Here is a 17,241-nt window from a genome sequence, read left to right as displayed (position 1 = left end):
TGAATTCCGATATAATTTGAACAAAATCCCAAAGGATTTTAAAACTCGATGGGAAATATCAATTTCCTATAGGTAAAATCACCTATCCGAATTAAATAAGTGTAGGAAATGTAATTCCTATATAGAGTTTCTAGAAAATTCTATGGGATTTTTTGTCAGTTGAGATATTTACCTTCAAAATATAAATTCTTACGGGAAAATAATTTTTCCCATAGGAAAAGACAGTTTTCGTGTAGAATATTTGGAAATTCTCGGCGGAATAAAACAACTTTCTATGGAAATTTAAATTTAGATAGGTTTGAACAAAATCCCATAGGATTTTAAAATCCGATGGAGAGATTAATTTTCTATAGATAAAATTACCTATCTGAATTAAATTCTTGCAGGAATTTAATTCCTAATAATGATTTTTTGAAAATACTTTACGATTTTCAATATTTTCTCGCAGGAATGTTTGTTCTTCTAATGGAATTACTTTTTTCCTATGGGACATTCATTTTTGAAGGTAAATATCTTACCTGTCAGGTGAGACACACCAAAAATAAAAGCGCTTATATACTCTCTAGGCAATGTTCTTAGGGTTTGTACGAAACTGCATCTTAAGTGCATGAGATCAAAAATGCCACAATGGCACAGACCTATTTATCCGGCACAGTTTTATATAAGGAAAATCTCTTAAATCTTAACACAATGACCAAGATTTTTTTCTTTGCAAAGAAATAAGTCTTAGAGAAATTCATTGATATGCAGACAGTACTAGAATGGGAAACATCTCTATAAAAACTACTCCAGAATCTTGGTGCTATTTTCTTTTTAATTTTAACCATTGAGTGATAGAATATCTTCCCTATCTATAAGCTGACATGACGTATATTTTTCTCTGATATTGACATGATTGAGGTCAATATGAGGCAAATTATCATTTAAAGATACATTTTAAGTATATCTTATATTAATTATATTCTTTACATTGCAACGATTGCATGTCTTCATGAGTTTCGTTAATACTTACATTGATAAACGCATACAAAAATTAACTTTCCTTACAGCACTGCTTCAAACGTTCCATAGAGTCTGTATAAATTGTACCTTAACCTTGAATACACGTTCAGAGAAGACAGGAGGGAAGCTATTACTCTAAAACAATACTTACGATTTTCCCCTCTCTCTGTTTCTTATTCGGTTCGTTGGCCCATATTCTATCAATAGATGAATTGTTGCTTGTTCTATTTCTCTATATTCATTTTCAAGTTGATGAATAGGTCTTGTTGTGGCGATGTACATGTACGTATTTTGTATGTTAAGTGCTTGGCGTTAAGAGATTTGCAGTGTTGTGATACGATGTTTTTTGCTTTATTTTCTTTAACTTGTAGTATTTGTGGGATATAATACATATTTTTCTTTGCAATCGAAATAACCCTAATCCCCAACAGTTAGATACAACCCGAAGGCAAAAATATGTCCAAGCTTGAAACGTAACCAAAATGTACTCGGACTACGTTTCCCGTCTTCGATCTAAAATGAATTTATCTTCAAAGTGAGCAACTTTTTGTCTGCACAAAACAAGATGATTTTGATCTACACGAACATTCCCTGGTAAACATCAGCTGTGATATTGAATCATATGCTACTTCAAAAATAAACAGACAAACAGGCGTGGTTCATATGGCCGACCTCGTAAACAAAATTTTACAGGCGTATACGCTTACTTGGTAAATATTGGGCTAACAATTCATCTTTCTGCATACTAGTATACATACATATCAGACTAATTACTTCCACAGTTTCAAGCCAAAATGAGTCATAAAATCAAGATAAAAATTACATAAATGAAAACTTTGAAATGTTTTGAAACTGCATTCAGCCTTGAAATATTAAACTATATACTTTCTATACTAAGTCTTCATTGTATTTGTATAATACATGTATGTTCACGTACCACTCTAAAGATAAAGTTAAATAATTGTACTCTTTAGCCAATTAGTATGTGCTCTACATGTACATATATATATATATATATATATATCTTATTTGAAGAATGTTTCATTCAGCTGTATTCTATTACAACTGTTTTACTATTACATATCTCATCCTCTATAGTATATATCGTTGCATTTTGCGCAGGTGAATTATATCTTTGTGTCATACAAGTAATGTATTGTATCATGACCATTGTGATCCTTCTGTTGTTATTCTTTAGACTTTTGAAATCATAAGTCAGTTCATGTTTTATGATATTTATTAAGCACAGTAATCGTATAGTGGTCTAAAATCAATCTACCAATTATTAATCAAATTATAAGCATAAAAATCAGTAAAATACACGTATTAAATAATCTTTCTTTATAGTTTACATGTTTTTTTCTTTTCTTTTTCTTTTTAAAGGGTTTCAATGCAAAGAAACACAATACCATTATTTTACTAGAACCATTTTAACAAGAGCTTGGACTTTGGGTAGTTGGTGTCAAATTGTGACGTAGGCTTGTCTATTTCATGATTGTTGGCCATTGCTCTTTGAAATCAACAAGATTTGTCTGGCTTTTGAGCTAAGACTACGCAATTGGTGTATATTTTACTTGAAACCAGCGTCATTTTTAACATGTTTTGACGCAAGAAATGATAGCTACGTCCTACGGAAAGTCCAAGGCCTTGTTAAAATGGTTCTAAATACATTTTGCTTTTTCGTTATTTTTAAAATAAGATTTCATAATTGGTTTCGTTCAACCACACTGTCTCTCTAAGCGAAGCTTTGCTACTAAACGTATGATTGAACGAGACTTTCGAAGGGGCTCATTTAGTCCGAAATCTCTGCAGTTTTCCTTTCCTTTTTAACGATTTTGATACTTGATGTGCCAGGAAAACTCGTCAAATATCAAAATCATTAAAAAGGCCAGGAAAACTGCAGAGATTTTGGACTGCGACTCATTATTCGTTGATTTCGTGGGGACTCCCGACCCACGAATCGTCACTCCGTCTTCAAGGTATCACACCGGTAATTGTTTTCACTATATAGCACTTTAGAGGGGAAAAAATTCTTAAAAATCAGTTTGTATTCCTCATGACAAAATATTAGGAGGAAATGTTATTTGTTACCTATCTCATCAGCTACCACCATAAAAAGGGCAAGCGATACGGCATTTTCTCAAAATATCTAGCTCCAAAAAGGTCTACCCACAAAACCACGTGTTTTCCATTTGTATGTAAAGAGACTGCACACTCCCCAGGAAGCTGCTGCATGTGCCCTGAAAGAAGTAGTCCCTGTGAAAAAAGATCATCACCTAGCAAAATACATGAAATATCCTACTCAGTGGTACAAAAAATTTTAAAACTGAGTAAAGGAAAATGTAAAAATGCAGTCAAGGAAAAAAATAATTTTGAAGTATATGTGGAACTACAATTGAGTTCATTTGATTGGCCGATTACCGGTGTGATACCTTGAGTAATCATGCGTACATAACAAGCTCAACGGTTACCACGAAATGTCATCCCAACAAACCTCTAAAGACTTGGCAATCCACAAGCACTGTACCCCACAATTTTTTCTATTGTTTTACGGAACATATAATCTTTAAGGAGACTGGGTATTCAATAAATAACCAATTAGATCTCCCTATATCATTTAGTACTGAAAAAAAATAATTGATATATTTTAACAGCAAGTAATATTTTTCTATATCTTAAGAAAGAGATTTCAAAATTGTCTAAAACAAGCCACGGCCATCCAACGATCTTTAAATTGTAATAAATATACTTTATTATATACATGTATTTTGATATTCAACATCTATATGACTTTGATAAATTGGGGAAGCATGATTATGTATTTTAAATGTGTTATTTTGTTCACTTATCATATTAATGTAATAATTGTAACATTACCTAGTTACACCATATTGCATTGCGATGTATTGTAATAAAAATCGAATTGCGTTGTACGAGATCATTCCCCAATCAAGAGAACTAGATATTTTGCGTAAAGTAACATTAAACAAAAAGGTCTGGATTTTGATAATCGTCTGTCATGGAAACTGCATGTTGAAAATAAACGATGGAAAAGAAATCTGATTTAAACAAACAACAAAACCCCTAGTCGTGATGCTAACTGCGACAAGTTGTGGTTTTCTCTGTGAAGAAACCTGAAACAATCATCCTCCCTTATCGTGAGCTAACTTTATCTGATTACAGCCACAGAAATTGTCCTTACAAGCCCAGGGGGAAAATTTGGGATTCTATTAATCCGTTCGCCGTTACTCGTGTCTTTGCTTTCATTTTCTCGATTCCTGTGTTTTTATTCTCGTTATGGAAACCATTTGCCGCAAAGTACTATCGATATTTTTGGAAGGAAAGCTGCAAATTGAGATACAAAAAGCGGGTAATTGGCAAAGAATGTGATATCTAGCGATCGTCGTTAAAATTGTGATTGGATATCGGTGTTATCACATGACTAATGGAGACCGGATGCGGAAAACATCAGCTAACATTTAGAACCGATGAGCATGCTATTCCACACTGTTTTCTAAAGTGTCGTGATTTGCATCCATTTGATCCTGTTTTAGACTGTTCGCCGTTAATTACAGTTAAAGTTGAGTGTGTTCCCATGGCATCAACCGTGTTAAAGAGGAAACAAAGCCAACTCGATCTCATTCCATACGAAGAAGGTGTATATGGTTTTCATCAAAAACTAGAAAGCATCAACAACTTACATTAAGATTGAAAATTGTTTGTACTTTATTTCCTACACTGTATCTAAATATCTCCAAAATGTCTCAGCCAAGGCCAGAAATGCTTTGTCTGTCTGTCTGTCTGTCTGTCTGTCTCTCTGTCTCTCTCTCTCTCTCTCTCTCTCTCTCTCTCTCTCTCTCTCTCTCTCTCTTACACAAGGTTCGTTTAAATTTGATATAATTTTTATCGTGTTTCTAATTTTTTTTTACATCATGAACTTATGCACTTTTATTCTACATAGTTTTGAGAAATATCATAATTTATAATGTACTTTTCCAGCGACAACCTGGATAAAGTTCTTAAATTAGCAAGTGCAATATAGTTTAAAGCTATTTTCAAACATAACACTATGGGTTTGAGAAGAGTACAAAAGCGGGTCAAAATACATATACACAGTAAAATATATTCGCGTTTTGTTAGGTTTAGTTAAATAGATCAGAAACCGAGCCTATGCGAAGACTTAAGAAAAACATTTTTTTTCTCCATTTTTAAGAGATAAATTATACAAATATTGCTGTTTTGAGATCTGTACGATGATTTAGCTACCCAAGATGATCTATAATATTAATAGAACCCAAAGGTTGCTAAACCATTGCATTGATCGAAAAAAGCAATAATTGTTTTATTATATGATTCAGTGACAAATTGATACATGCATAACAAATTGATTGTTATCTAATCTTAGTTTTTTTTTTTAACTTCATGTTAAAATTGCTGAACCCAGTGAGAAATGCGAAATTTAATTGGACGAGAGCAATGGTGATAACCAATCGTAGCAATGTAAAAGAAGAAATGAAATGTTGTATACTATTCACCTCGTATGTCACGTGCATATGAACTTTCCTAGAATGTTGGATTTCAGCCAATCAGAGAGCCAAATATTAATTTATCATATGATAAAATGATTTAACATTTGCAATGAACTTCAAAGAATTTTAGCATTGTTGATAATGTGATCGATGTAAGACATGGACCTTTTTTTATCTGTTAGTTTACATGAGGTACTCTGATAGCATATACTAGTATTTAAAGCAGTCTTAGTCCGTCGTCACTTTCATCTAAATATTACTTCAAAACTAATCTTGAAATATATAGCATAGAGACTTATGAAGTATTTTTAATTGTTCTGGGTCATTTTCTTAGAAAAATACACTAGAATTTAAAAATAAATCTTGATTCTTTATTGTGGTGCATTTTTCGGGAAAACTAAGTACATGTATAAGGTAAGAGAAGGCAATGTTCACATGAAGATCAAGTCTCCAGGTGGGGTTGGTGAGTGGAGGGGGGGGGGGGGGGTCCCCTCTCTAATTAAATAAGGACGGTTAAGCATGCGCGGATCTAGAGGGGAGTCATGGGGTCCAGACACCCCCCCCCCCCCCCCCCGAAAATTCAGGTATCCTGAAATAACATAAAATTACAAAAAATATGCCACAGACAATCCCTCCCGGGCAAACTCAAACAACCGTTGGACCCCCCCCCCCCCCACCATCACCCTCTTCCGGAAAAAAATTGTGCATTTGCGCATGGTTTAACATCTTACAAAGAATTGAACTATCCCATCCTTAGTTCTTCTTTTTTATACATTCTTTCTGCTGATTTAAAGATGTACAGAACAATTGATTAAACAATTTAAGTGCCGTAGAGGTCTTCACAAGCCCACCCTCCTCATTCTATAACTGGTTAATTACATGTAGCTTAAAAACAGCCAAAATCTTTATTCCAAAACAGTACACTTTCTAATGAACTTATTGAGAATGTGGTTACTGTAAACAGGGTTTTTGAAACGTCACTTTAATTTTACATGCCCTATGTATATATATGACGTTTAATGTTGGAAATAGATAGTCGTTTTAAGGGGGAAGTGCTGCCATCTTTTACATTTGAGAATAAAAATGTAAACATTTCTTTAACTGGTTTGTTTCTGTCTAAAACTTGTTAAAACTGTTGTCAGAAGATACAAAAGCAATAAATATGACGTTCAACATGTTGTTTTGTATGCAAATTATGCATACAAGTGTAGAAAAATGCATTTGCAAATCACTTTAAACTGCGCAGCTACAGACTAAAATTTAAGATTTAAAAATATGAAAATAGTATTTGTTGAGAAAAAGGTCAAAGCTTGCTTATTAAAGTTGTAACTTTTTCTCAAATGAGGGTACTATTCTTATAATAAGTCTCAAAAAACCATAAATTTGCAGGATATATTTTTGTCTGTGCCTATGGAGGTACATTAGAGTTATATTTTCATTGAAAAATATGTTTTTTCTTTAAGGCAATTAATTTTTTGGACCCCTATCCTACTTCTAAAGAGAATTTAACTTAAACTAATAGAGCTAAAACAATACAATTGGAACTGGTATAGAGATGTCTGTCACATTCAATTCAGATTATTTTGAATTGACATTTATTCTAATCAATGAAAATATAATGTCAATGTGCCTCCATAGACACAGGAGTTGCAAGTATAGCCTGGAATTTTCTTGTTCTAAAAATAGATACCATGCCGACAGATAAAAATACGGTGCCCTATTTTGAGGCAAATTTTCTACATTTATGTGCAAATTTCAATCTTTTTCTCAACAAATGGTTGTAGAGAGGACAGCAATGAATCCCCCCTCATATTTTTTTTCTGATTTTTAAATCTTCAAAATAACTCTGTAGCTGCGCAGTTTGACAGCTGTTTTAAGAAGATGTAGAATCTCATATTTAGTGCTTTTATACCTTTAGGCAACATTTTTGGTCAATTTTGGTCAGAAACAAGCCAGTTCAAGAAATTTTACATTCTTATTCTCAAAAGTAAAAGATGGCAGCACATCCCCCTTAAGATGTGGTCCCAGTCAGATAACATGCAAACATTTTGCAGACTTTTTGCAGATGATAATAGTTTTCAACATGCTCCAATCAATTTACGCAATATGGAATTCAACTTAAATCAAAATCTTTTAAATTCAGAAGCTTGGTCTAAGAAATATCTCTTGAGTTTTAATCCTTAAAAACTAAGGCTGTTTATTTTTATAATAAACATAATAGAGTAACCCCTGCGTTAAAATTTCAAGGATGTGATTTGGAATTCGTATCCACCCGTATAAGCACTTAGGTGTTATATTTTCTTATTACCTTTACTGGTCATCTCATTTGAAGTCTATCAAAAGAAATCGGGATTGATGAAAAAACTCAATTCTAAACTTAACAGAAAATCACTGGTCATCACATTATATACTTCATTAATAAGGCGTCAGATAGAATATGCATCTGATGTACATGTATAGGGCGGATGTTCTGTCAGTGATAACTACTGATTCTGAACAATTAGAAAAAATACAATTGATTGCAGCAAAAATTGTTACAGGTTTACCTACAATGTATTTTTGATTTTGGGAATATCTTTACCTTGAAACAAGGTGGAACGCTTTATCGATATCGTAGAAGGAAAATATCCAGGCTAAAAACAATGCATATAAAATTGACGGAAACATTTTACCCAGTTATGCAATGGATATTTTTCCAAAAAAGCGTGTTAATGCATCTAACTATACTTACAGAAATGCGCAAAATTACTCTATACTCTGTCCCGAGTTTTTGCTTCCACCACTTTTCGCTTGATATTTCGATAAGCATAAATTCCTTTGAGTTCAAACTACGTTCATCACTAATATGAAAAATGTCCAAATTATCTGTTTTGAAACGCCCCCTCTACTGCTTCAGGTTTCAATACACATCCCAAAATAAAAAGTCTACGGGGATTTTGCATTGCATCAGCCATTAATAAGCCCGGATGATAACGTTGAAAAATTGTGCGAGGTGTCCCGAATACTTCCGAATGGAGAAAAGATGTAAACTTTTCCCATCATAAATCTCCGTAAGAAATTTGTTTTCGTTCCTGTGAACTGTAATGATTGAAAAATGATAATTTGTCAATGAAGATATCTTGGTTATTTTCCCTTTTATCGATTTCAACAGCATTTCTTTAACAGGTATGTGTATTTTTATTAAAAATAATCAAAAAATGATGGAAGCAATAACTTGGGATAGACTATACACCAAGATGTCGATCGTTTGGAATTGTATAAATTGAATGGAATGCGCTTTCAACAGATGTCCGTGAAAGTGACTCCGTTCGTATTTCTGAGGGGAAAAAATACACGTTCCTGTTAAAAATAAAAATGTACTTACTTGTAGAACTAGACCTAATTTTTTTTATTTATGTTAATAGATATTTGAATATTATTCATACCTGACTTAGTCACAATTGTGCACTAAATAATGATTTATTTCGATGTAATATTATCAACAGTCCACTCTGTTCGTGTGGTAAGCTCCAAGATGCATGTACTTACCATTAATTTTTACATGCAATAAATATAAAGATGCTAGAAACGTTTTATTTCATGAATTTTTTCATAGATCTAAACATTGTCAATAACCATGTTTCACTGTGGGGTGAGAGTGCAATAAGTGTCAAAAAACAGCATTAATTTACATTAGATTATACTTATATAAAAAACACTCAAAGATTTAATTGATCCTAATACTAGTATACTATTAGTACACCACTGTTAATTATAAACATGTTAATTGCAGATATGTAAACTGCCATTTGATCCACTGGCCTTTACTGATGTTGCGTATACAACTGTTGTATTTTATCTTTGTACCGGGAGAGGGCGGTCTAAGTAATGGAACTTGTACCCAATCCCAAATGTATTTATGTACAATAAAAACATGTTCAAATCAAATCAGTCATTCCAATCTTTCATTTTTTATGAATGGCCAATATATTTTTTGACATTTACTTACATGTAGTTAAGACATCTTAAAATTGGTTGGGATCCCAACCCTTGTAGGTAAACCGTATACTAGTATAGACACTGGATGGTATTGTTGTGGATTGTCACACATTAGTCTGTTAATGCCATTTGTTTAGAGTGGCAATGAGTTTTGTGTGACGTAAGTGCCTCAACCTCTTTCCTATATACCCCAATCATTTTGAAAACTACCGCATCCCCACCCCTGAATTATATATTCTGTCGCTACCATGCATTTCAAAATACATTACGCCGGTATGAAACAGTTTGACATATTGAGATGTATGAAATAACATCTTATTCAGAACATAATGACCGTTTGAAATTTATGACAATACAAAAGCCTCGGCAAGTGTCGAACCAGTGACCAACAGATCAAAAGACGACGAAAAATACGTCACAAAATGAAGTTCTCAAAATGTTTGAATAGAGGACATTTTGGATGGTGTAAATAATAAAGACATGTAAAAAAAAAAACAAAAAAAACCCACACCCCCCCCCCCCAAAAAAACAACAACCCCAAAACACCCCCCCCCCAAAAAAAAAACCTACAAAGAACAAAACCAAAACCCAGTTGGCATCCATCTTCATCTTAAGTCAAGGGTTTCTGATGTAGAGCACAGCGGATCAGAAACCCTTGACTTGGGAAGATGGCTGGCATCATGTCCACTAGAAGAGGACACAGAATACTGAAGGTCTCCCCATATATTGGATATAGTTGCATATCCTTTTTATGATATAAAAGGGAAGGGTGAAGCAACAAAAGTACATGTACATTCAATATTGATTCTCTAGTACCCTTACGTTTTTGAATGTAAGCGGGATTTATGCGGTGTTTTTTACAAAATTATATACTTGAAAATTCCATGATCGGTACTATTTTAATAGAGGTTACAATGTGATAAAAAAAAATAAAATAATAAATTATACGAACACTGTGGATATTCATAATAGACCTACATGTAAATGTATCTTGAAATCCAAAAGCAGTTTAAATTAAAAAACGATTAATGCTACAGGTGTCCCAACACCCTCCCATACAATTACCACTGGTTCATTCCCGGTCACATATGTCCCGTATTCATACTATATAGATAAAATTCTGCAATGGTGAACGGGAAATAACTCCATTCTAGCCACATGTACCAGTCGGGACATCGACTTGACGGAAAAGGCTGAGCCATGTTCCGATTGCCACATGTACATGTATGTGATGTAGTTTGCATGTTGTGTTCCAGATGGATCAAGGATTTTTTCAGGCATGGGGGGGGGGGGGGGGGGGTCCGAGTGAAGTTTTTTGTTTGTTAGAAATTAAGGTTGTCAGATTGTCAAATTTTACAACATTTGAACAAAAAGAATTGTTTTAACACTTCTTATAAAGTTAAAAGTAATAAAAGCCCTAACGGAATTCGAACTTATATACGTCCAGATTCGTTGTTAACTCTCTAACCTATCAATATCGCGCTACACAATTTGGTATCAATTATGAGAAAGATTAAAAATTTTAATATCATAATTAGTTCTAATTAATTTTATTGTTTATTGCGACAGGAAGTAAGTCGCAATATGGAGGATCACTTTACAGGCATATGTACGAAAAACGAATAGGGTCACGTAAAAAAAAAATATTTTTATCTCGTTTTTACGAGAAAAGGTCTCATTATTACAAGTTAATTATCTCTTAATTACGAGAAAGGATCTCGTTATTACAAGAAAAGATCTCGTTATGATGAGAAAAAATCTCGTTATTACGAGTTTATTATCTCGTATTTTCGAGAAAAGATCTCGTTATAACGAGTTAATTATCTCGTTATTACGAAAAAAGATCTATCTAAAATGGCGCGTTTCATTGTTCTATTCTCTTTATGTAAAGTGTATGAACTACTGCAATGTCTTTTATTATACACATACTTAGCATAATCATCGTTTGAAAGCGTACACAAAATTTAAATCGGACCAAGCAGTTTTATAGAAATTTCAGAAGGAGGAGCAAAGCAAATTGATTATTAGATTAGATTATTAGATCAACTGAACAATTTATTAAATCTGAAAAGATTAAGATAGACTGAAAGGGTGAACCAGTCGACTTGGAGGTCTTTTCAGAAACGTACCAAATAAATAATAATACAAATCTTTTTTCGTAATAACCAGATCTTTTCTCGAAATTACGAGATCTTTTCTCGTAATATAACGAGATAATTAACTCGTTATAACGAGATCTTTTCTCGTAAATTCGAGATAATTAACTCGTAACAAACGAGATCTTTTCTCATAATTAAGAGATCTTGTCTTGTAATTACGAGATAAAGTATTCTTAAAGCAATTATTTATCTAATCTGTTATAAATATCACATATTCTGTACATATATGGGGTTTTCTATTGAAAATAATAAATTAACTCAAACATGAATTTAATGTGTATTTGCTTTGCATGCCTGTTAATTAAATTTCATTAAAAGAATATTCCAAAAATATCCCTAAGAAATATATTCATCACCTGCATCTATAGTTCAGAATAAGCGTAATTATAACAGCCAAGTTGTATAATTGTCGAGATATCTTTCTACTGGAATGATTACAGAAATAACTTGTGTAAACTTTGAGCAGAGAGTTGCTTCAGGGATTTTATTCTTAATTATAAATCGGTAAATCTGCTGCTGTGTGAAGAGCATCAATGATAAAAGATTGTTTTTTAAATATTCAAACTTTGTATAATTTCAATGATGATAGGCAGCAAACCAATTTTCAAATCTGAATACTATAATGCATACCCTCATATAACTTTAATTTTGTGTTTTAGTCATGAATCACATAATCATGATAATGGCAGCTCGGACATCGCAATTTTTATGTAATTAATTTTCTCCAAACAAAAATGCATTTATTTGCTTAAAGCTGCTCAAGAGATACATAATTAAACAGTATATTAAATACAACAGGTACCTAAACAACAGAGACATAAATAACATTTCATTTATGTCTCTTCTAAACATCTTGGGGCCTAAACATCTTGGGTCCTAAACGTCTTTGCTTGGACCTAAACATCTTGGGGCCTGAAAACCAGACGCTCGGCTGTCTCCGTAAATCTCCGATGAGCAGAGATATACGGAGACAGCCGAGCGTCTGGTTGAACGAGACTTATTCATTCGGATTACCTCAGATTTATTATATGATCGATTGTTTTCCGAATGTTAAACCTCTCCTCATTGCCAATCATGGTTATGATCATTAGGATGCATATTATTTCAAAGCGAGATCCGAGAAAAAGGTGTGTATATTTGCATGATTTTTCAAAGAATGTGAAATCTGTATATGACTATCGGGGTCCGGTGTCTGCAGAGTTAAAATAATGATTGATTTCGACGACGTACAATACGTTAATTCAAAAATGAGAAATAACATGTATAGTACACATCTCGTCAACTGACTCAAAGCTAATCATGATCATGTACGCCTTATATGGTATTAGTTGATCATTTACTTTGATATAACATGGGTAACCATTTTCATAGAGAATTATGCAAAAAATCACTAAATCAGGGGCATGTTCTTTAATACCGATGCCATGATGTTTATCCCTTATATGCCTACTATAATAAACCTTGGAGTTCAAACAATGTCACTCAAAACTATGAAAAATTTCCAAAATTTTTCCTTTGAGATGTCCCCGCTAGTAGGTCCAGTACAATCTCTTGATTGATGTTTAAATACTATAACTTAAAAAGCTTAATAAAGCTATTTACATGCAGTGTTTCACAAATAAAAATGGTAAGAAATAGACAAAAAAATTGCAATTTACTTTCTGTTCATATTTGTACTATGGACCTTTAAAAAGTAACCATAATTAAAGACAATTTAAACATTGCAGTTTTGAGCTATATTTCAATCAAGAAGTATGCATGTAAGTTCAAGTAACTGTATGGTCATGAATCATTTGCCCCAAAACTTCTAAAGCTTTAAGTGCAAAGTCTCTGAAAGACACATTATTTGATGCATGATCTTTACATGCATTGTTTACAGAACAGTTCAAAGTTGAAAACTATCACTTTCATTTTTTTTTACATGCTAAAAAAATTACATATGTAAAACAAATGTATGAGAAAATAGCTTTATTAAGCTACCTTATTCAAGCTATATAGCTAAATCAGGAGATTGAACTGGACCTGTCTGACTTAACAGGTTTAAATACATGATTAAAAATATAGGAGTCTATGCAGCCTGGTTCAACAAAGAGCTCGGCTGTCTATGTAAATCTCTGACAAGCAGAGAATTACAAAGGAAGCTTGGCCTCCGGTCGAACAAGACTATACAGAATTGATGGGGATTTTGCTTAAAAGTACCTGGATGATAACGCTGAAAATTTGTGCAAGGTATTCCGAGTTACTTCCGAATGGAGAAAATATAGATGTCAACATTACCCATTATAAATCTTTAAAGAAATGTACTTCATTCCTGTGATTTTTTCTGAGTTAAAAATTATAATATATCAATGAAGATATTTTGGATATTTTCCCTTTCATCGATTTCAATTGTACTTCTTTCACAGGTATGTGTATGTGACCAAAACATTAATTTGGGACAGACTATAGCATCATAAGAAGATAATAACACAATGTATTTCAACTCAAAGTTATATGGAGTACACTGCTGTCTTGCAACTTATCTATCTTTCAGATCAAATTCATACAAGTGTTTTATGCCAACAGGTGTTATATTTAAGTAATAAGAAATCACTCTTTGAATATTATGAGGTGATAATTTCGGTCAGGGCGTGGTCAAATCCAATAAAACTCAAAGGGCTTTATGATAGATTTGACCACATTCCGACCGAAAATATCACCTCATAATATTCAAAGAATGATTTCTTATTACTCATATTATTTCCAATTTTTACACTTTAAAACAACATTATTTTAAAACCACTATTTTTTAATGTAGCACATGCTATGTATTACTACACGGTGCTGCCAATGCCGTTTTTCTGTTATGCTATAAGACATGCCCATTTTGTGTCACAGTCTCATGTTTCATGAAGTTCTTGGGTTTTAGGGTTCAAAATTGATTGGTAATGTTATCACAGACAAAGACAGTTAAAAATGTAAATATATTTGATTATTCTATCAAAAAATGATTGTTGAGACAAAATTTAAATGCCCCCTTCACAATACAAAATGGGTTGCAAGACTTGTATCACAATTCAATTCAATACATTTTAAAGTGGGAACAAGTTATACAAAACAAAAAAATAATTTTGAGGGTAAGTCGGTGTCAAAAATCAGACAACCTTGGTACATGTAATAAGTACTTTTTCTTTAATTAAATTTCTTAAATTATACAAACTCCAAAGTCTGATGGTCATGCTGAAGTCCGAAGGTCTGTGTTAGAGCCTGATGGCCTGCAAGGCCAAAGTTGGATGTTGTCGTAATATATTTGTAAAGTCACTTCATGGCAATATCATTGGTGACATTGCTGCTATCTATTTAAAAATGGAGAATGGGAGGAGAAATGAAAATTAAGAGTTAATGAATTAATTAGGCAATGATGATCAAATCTAATCAATCAAACCAGTTGGGGCTGAAAATAAAATAACATAATTTTTTCTTCTTTATTCTACATTCAATTTACTTTTGTGTGTGCTATTACAATTTCATTGTGAGGAATGATGAATAAAGAGAACAATATTTGTGCTGTGTCTATTTAAGACCATTAGGCTTTGGTGTATTTCACACCCTCGGACCTTGGCGACTGCATTTCTTACCATCAAACTTTGGCATGTCAAGCCATTGAGGTATTTTAAAAATTGGCGAAGACCATTTAACTTTGGCATGACCATCAGACATTGGAGTCCCATCAAGCATATTAATTACTGGTATATGTATAAACACTAAGATATCTTTAACCTTTCTTACTTTTATAAAAGCTCTGTAACAAGTCAAGCCAAACCCTATCATACTTGCCAACTGACCCGATTTCGTCGGGTCACACCCGATTTTTCAACCCTTCACCCGATTATTTTTTATGACCCGGCGGGTCATGCTTTTCACCCGATTTTTGTCGAACAACCCGAAAATCTCCCGATTTCCGGATTTGGTTCGTAAATTACGTTGCGCGTTTGACTTCCAGTTATCAACCCAAGCTAAGCTTGGATTTACGTAACGCGTAAACAATGCCGATGGCTTTAGTAGACACATTATTTAATAAGTGTAATTATTATCGTGAGTTGTTTTGACTAAGCGAAGGTTTAAATCATTAAGTTTGATGGCTTCCAATAAGAAAAGGTCTTCATCGGGGCCAACGGAATCAAAACCAACAAAAAGAAAACGATATTTTTGTCGCTACCTATCAACATATCTGGGAAAATGAATTTCCATAGGTAAAACAAAGTAATCGAGTACAAAACGAGGCTTTTGCGTTCTATGTAACGCACATTTGAATATTGGATTTTGTGCTCAAAATGATCTGACTAAACATTCAAAAACGCTAAGTCATGTATAGAATGCTTTTTAATACACAAAAGTCTTCCAAGTCGCTTACAACTTTCATGCCATCATTTACAGAGTTCAAAAGCAAGGTTAATGTAGCAGAAACTCTTTTTGCATTTTTTTTTTCAGCTGAACACAACCTACTATTTTCTGTGTTAGATCACTTTACAAAATTCAAAATCAGCAACTGTTAGTTAAAATGCTTCTTTGCAATAAAGTACATGTAATACACATAAGTTTTAACACATATTTCTATTGTATATACCTATGAAATGCATGATTAGTATATCGTGAATGTCGTTACGCGCTATGACCAGATTTTTTACTTTCCACATCTGGTCATGACCAGATTTTCACATGCTGGAGGTTGGCAAGTATGCCCTATCCATTGCCAAAGTAATTGGTCATTTTAAGTCTTCGACAAAAAGAGAACACAGAGAGTTTGAAGCAACCACTGTGTGTCCAAGGCATGTTAATCTTGTCTTAATTGTGCTGTAAACTTTATTTTGGCTTTAACCAAAACTAATGAGTGTTTTAGAGTTGGCATCAGGTCAAGTGCTTCTGCATTGACTGATTTTTATTGTTTTATAGAAAGGAGGAATAAAGATACTCAATTTTTAGTTTAAAAAAATGTTAATTGAGTTATTCCCCTTTCCAAACCCTGCTTATCTTTCTGTTGAACTTTCAAATTTTTTGCTTGAGAAAAATGTTACCAGGTAAAAATTATTTTGCTTTAATTGATAACCAGAATTAAGGTCACAAAATCCTCAACTTATTGGATGCCAGTGACAACAGAGTCATGTGGAACAAACATGCGACACATTCATGAACTGGTACCGGTATTCCAGTACCTTATTCTTATCAAGGAGTAACTACTTATCAGAAGATTAAGTTAATTTCAACAATATTTTATTATGTATAAATCTGCCTATCTAAGCTCTCCCCCAAAGTTATCAGAAGATGCAGTGGTTCAGTCATTCAGTTAAATCATGCGAAATGTTAACAAGCAATGAAAATGTAATGAATCTGATTGTATATAATGTGGCTAGTGACAGAGAGGGCTAATATCAATGTTCTCAGTGAGCAAAACCAGGGCTTTACATTGTTTGACACGTGATTTAAGCACACTGGCATTTTTAAATTGCCATAAAATAGGATACAAATTTGATGCTATGACTGTATAAATCATGATCTTGTCCTTTTCATTATTCATCTGCAGTGAATCAAATGAA

At 33.1% G+C, this 17,241-nt stretch overlaps 1 protein-coding gene across 2 annotated transcripts in view; it reads left to right on the top strand.

The window, feature by feature from the left end:
* The first annotated feature begins 12,661 nt into the window (after positions 1-12,661).
* The window catches only part of LOC128175542 (semaphorin-2A-like), a 39,891-nt gene continuing 35,311 nt past the window's right edge, over positions 12,662-17,241 (top strand). For both annotated transcript variants that reach the window (XR_008242697.1, XM_052841279.1), the window contains exon 1: positions 12,662-12,795. The gene's annotated coding sequence lies outside the window, so the exon portion shown is untranslated. The remainder of the gene's footprint in view (positions 12,796-17,241) is intronic.

This window comes from Crassostrea angulata, chromosome 3 (assembly GCF_025612915.1).
Source record: "Crassostrea angulata isolate pt1a10 chromosome 3, ASM2561291v2, whole genome shotgun sequence".
Lineage (NCBI taxonomy): Eukaryota > Metazoa > Mollusca > Bivalvia > Ostreida > Ostreidae > Magallana > Magallana angulata.
Note: the sequence above shows the minus strand (reverse complement) of the source record. Positions and strands in the feature narration are given on the sequence as shown.